Raw genomic sequence first — 4,632 nt, 5'->3', positions numbered from 1 at the left:
CAGAGCACATCTTCCTCCTTCAGCAGCCAAACGATGAAACAAAAAGACTGAGCCATCTATGACTTTCTATCAAGCCGGTCCAAGTCACTAGGTGCAAAAGAAAAGGCAAAATATATAGCATTCTTCAGAATTATGATTGCTGAGGTAAAAATACTAACAAGGAAGCAGTTCTCTGTCCATTGGAACAGATTTAAGCTGGTCAACTATAAAAATGGAAATGCTGGAAACCAGACAATGATAATATGTATGGTGTTAAAATTAGGGTAGTAGTTACCTCTGGTGGGGACTGACTGGGAGGGGCCAAGGAGGGGGCTGTGTGGTGTGACGGTAATGTTCTATTCCTTGTCCTGGAGACAGGCTGCATACACGTGGGTGGAAATTCATCCAACTGTACTCTACAAGTACATACATTGTGTATATTTATGTATGTATATCATGCTTCAACAAAAAGTTTACTAAAAATATCTATATAGAAATTGCAAAGCTATTTCACTGGCAGTTAAGTCGACATAAAAGAATAAGCAACTCTTTTATATGTATACAACTGTATGTATTTTCCTTTAAAAAAGTGGCTGATGGATAGAATAACAACAATTAAGAGAATACTAACATTAAGAGAAAGAGTGCTTATTCATGAGTCAAGGTTTGAGCTTCCTCAGGAGATGAGAAACTAGTCCCATATAATTAAAGGAAATATGGGGATGCATTTACTACAGAGCACAGACCGACTGGCCAGATAAAAGTCTAGGCCTCTTCAGGTCATGCGGTCATCCAGCCTGTACTTTTCTAATTGTTTTCTTCTCTGGTATCATTAAAGCCCTTACTAATAACCTGCTAGTAAACAATGAATACAGATTAGTGGCCATTAATCAAGGTCATGGGTCACCTAGTAGGAAGGTTTATGTTTGTCTTATTTCATACTTGATTGATCATCAGGGATGACCAGGTCTGTCATTACAGCTGCATCACAGCCACATCCTAGTGCAGACGTACATGCTCCTCTCACTCTCCACCTCGAACTTGCCAGTGGAGAAGGACACAACCTAGGAATGCAGGGGTCCCCTATGTGAACCTCCTGGGCCCCCAGATTTGACAGCTGCCCTGGTCCATGAGTGTTTCATACAGGGCCCAGCTCCCTGACTTCAGAGGTAGGTCTCTGAGAGCTACCAGCTTCTAAAGCCCCCACTGTTGGCGTCCACCCCATTAGCTTGTTTCCAATCTCCAGAATTAACGGAAATGACAAATAATTCCTATTCATGGGGAAAAAACCCAAAAAGGGCTTTTATCACTTTTACTCAAAGGTAAATATCTTTGCAGCCTTATAGGATGAAGCGGTGGTGTTTCCAAGTCAAGTCCATCAGCATTCCACAAAGGTGCACTCCTGCTTCAACAGGGACAGTTCCTCTTTTTTTGTATGAAATGTCAGATTCTGTGCAAGATTTCATGAGGAAAAAGGAGCTCTGGTGCTTTTACAAAGCTTGGAAATAGAAGCCAATGGCTCAGGGGTGGCCAGTGAAGCAATGCCCAGCCAGCTCAGCTCTCCAAAGGCTCTGCCCATGCTGTGCCCACAGACACCCATAGTGCTCCCCCCACAGTGTCTGCCAAGATGCTCAGGAGAGAGAGGGTGTATATAGTTCAGCTCAAGAAGCAGTGACGGGGGAGAGAGCTCGGGGAGAGACTGGCCAGACATCATCATCCAAACTGTTCCTGCAAACACCGAAATTGGTGCCTTAAAAAAATCATCAGGCGAACAAAAGTGCAGACAAATGGGGCAAGGAGAACAAAAATGAAAAAGCCAAAATGACCAACCAAGAAATGAAAGACTCACGTGCAGAAAAGAGAAGCTGCAGGCAGCAAAAGACCAGCCTTTGATGAAGCAGGAAAGAAGCCAGATCCGATCTGCATCAAAACCGAGTTTCGCCGACTGTCTCAGTATCGCCCTTCGCCCTTCATGAACAATCCAGAGGAATTATTTTACCAACTACTTTGTAGATGCAACTCTTTAATAGTTCTAGAAATACACTTTTAAGAAGTAAGATACCCACACTGTACCTTAACATTTTTATTTTATTTTATTCTTTTAGATTATTTTTATTTAATTATTGTTCAAGTACAGTTTTCTGTCTTTTACTAAAATTTTTTTTCGATAGGTGTAAATACTTTTTTGAGAAGTGAGTTCATGGGCTTGTTTATTTTTCAGCGCAACCAGAACCTAATAAAATGTAAGGGAGGTTTTGATCACAGGCTGGGGAGCAGTGAGGGGAGTGTGCTGGCAGCTCTTACAATCAGTAACAAGAAGCGTAATCAAATGGCCATTCGAAATCATAATCATGCGTTTGACTTGTTAACATATCCTATTAATTAAGTTTATTCTCCTACTGTCCTTTAGTAGAATTATTATTATTTTTTTCTAAAATTTTATTTATTTACCTTTAGAGAGGAAGGGAAAGAGAGGAGAGAAATATCAATGTATGGTTGCCTCTCATGAGTCCCCTACTGGGAACTGGCCTGCAACACAGGCATGTGCCCTGACTGGGAATCGAACCGCGATCGTGTGGTTCACGGGCCCGTGCTCAATCCACTGAGCTACCACCAGCCAGGGCTAGTAGAATTATTTTTGAAACCTCTCCCCGACCTTGGCTTCCCCTGACAGAATCAGATGCTCTCTGTGACGTCTTTGTTTACAGTAGCCCTGCTTTTCCTCTCTCTTTTTTTATAAGGGTGAGGGGTGGGGTGGTCAGGGAATAAATGACCCCTTTATTTAAGAAAAAAGCCTTATTATTAAATAGACAGCTGCTTAACTTCTACATCATTATCAATAGAAATCCCAATTAATTACAAGGCACTAAAATAAAATCTAAAACATAATTTTAAAAAAACTCTCAACATTTCTATTGACACATCTCTTGGTTTCTAGAATATTCTTCTGTTCTGCTCTATGTTTGTGTGAAACTCAACAAGTCTCAGCATTAGCTGGTTCTTTTCCCAAGATCTATGATACTGATATATATGTAAGAGATATGTGAAATGTATTGTGTTCAGATATAATATACCGCATGTATTTAAAATATATACATAGCTTTAACATGTGACAGTTTTAGGTGTGAAGTGAGTAAAGCAGACAGCTGTAAGATCTGATCTTTCTGGAGTCATTTCACCATCTCTAAATAGCAAGTGAAATAGACACGTGTACACAGCATGACACTAGTTAAATTTTCTGTTAAAAACTGCAACAGATATTCTAAATAATAATACAGAAAATATTGCTTAACTGATTTTAATAACATGACATAAAACCCCAACTCTTGCTACAATTGTTACACAAAATATGTAGAGGAATACTGTAACAAAAAAATAAAATTAATAAGCAAGATGTGAAAATAGGCATATTTTCATTAAATAAACATTTTTTTAAAAAAGAAAGTTTCATTTTCCATTTCATTTGAAGAAAGGAAATTATCATTTAAACAACATTTAAGTTAATAAACAAATTTTTAAAGTATTATAAAATGTTTAACTTTCATCAACTATAAGTTTTTTGTTGCTCCCAAATTTTGCATATAACTAAACTCTCTAATCTGCTAATACTCATTGAATTGATCCCACTTCTGGATTCTAAGGTCATCAATTTCTTCTTGAAAAGTTTTCATTGCTTCTTCGAACATTTCTTGTGTTTCTTCTTGAGAATGGCTGATGAAAACATCAATTTAGTGAGGTATTACTAAGCAGTTGTCATCTGCAAGTGTGATGATCTTGCAAGCAACTTCTAAGTTATGGAGTTGTTTCTTTTTTATGTCTATTTCTTCATTCAGCTCTGTGATCCTGCTGGTATTCCACGCAAATTTGTCTGTCTTTTGTTGATCTTCAAAAGTACCTTGACATCTTTTGTTGCTGCCATCTTCATGGTGGGCGCCATCTTGGGACTCTGCTCCACTTTTCCTAATACCTTTGTTAATGTGCTGAAAGAATGAAAAGTGTCTATGCTAAGTGCAATAAGCCAGTCAGAGAAGAACAAATACCATATGATGTCACTCACATGTGGAATCTAATGAACAAACTGAACTAACAAAGAGAATGAGGACAGACTCATGATGGAGAGCAGGATGACAGGTAGTGTGGGGGGTGGGGAGGTTTGGGGGTAGAGGGATTGAGCAAAAAGGAAAGAGGGCTCACGTGCATGGGCAACAGTGTGGTGATTGCTGGGGGGAGAGGGGCATAAGGGAACTAAAAGGTAATGTAAAAAAATACAATGAAGATTAAGTTAGAAAGAAAAAGAAAAGTATTGAGCATATAGGGTTTATGATATTAAATCATGAATGTATGCAATTTTAGACCCAAGAGATTTCCAATGTTACAGGAGTGACTCTTATTTTTCCAGCTTTCTTAAAATATACTTGACATACAACATTATGAAGTTTGAGGTGTACATGGCAATTTAATACATGTATGTATTGGAAAACAATTACCCTGTAGAGTTAGTTAACACCCCCATCACTCACAAAATGATCTTTCTTAATTTTTCAATTAACAGCTGACATTCAGTATTATTTCATATTAGTTTCAGGTGTATAGCATAGCGGTTACACACTTATATAATTTACAAAGTGATCCTCCCCAATAATTCTAGTACCC

At 38.3% G+C, this 4,632-nt stretch overlaps 1 pseudogene; it reads right to left on the bottom strand.

Annotated features, from left to right (window-relative positions):
• Positions 1 to 3,513: 3,513 nt before the first annotated feature.
• Positions 3,514 to 3,916, bottom strand: LOC118986480 (prefoldin subunit 4-like; annotated as a pseudogene).
• Between the last annotated feature and the right edge of the window lie 716 nt (positions 3,917 to 4,632).

This window comes from Sturnira hondurensis, unplaced genomic scaffold (genome assembly GCF_014824575.4).
Source record: "Sturnira hondurensis isolate 20B ecotype Veracruz unplaced genomic scaffold, ASM1482457v3 Scaffold0004271, whole genome shotgun sequence".
Classification (NCBI taxonomy): Eukaryota; Metazoa; Chordata; class Mammalia; order Chiroptera; family Phyllostomidae; genus Sturnira; species Sturnira hondurensis.
Note: the sequence above shows the minus strand (reverse complement) of the source record. Positions and strands in the feature narration are given on the sequence as shown.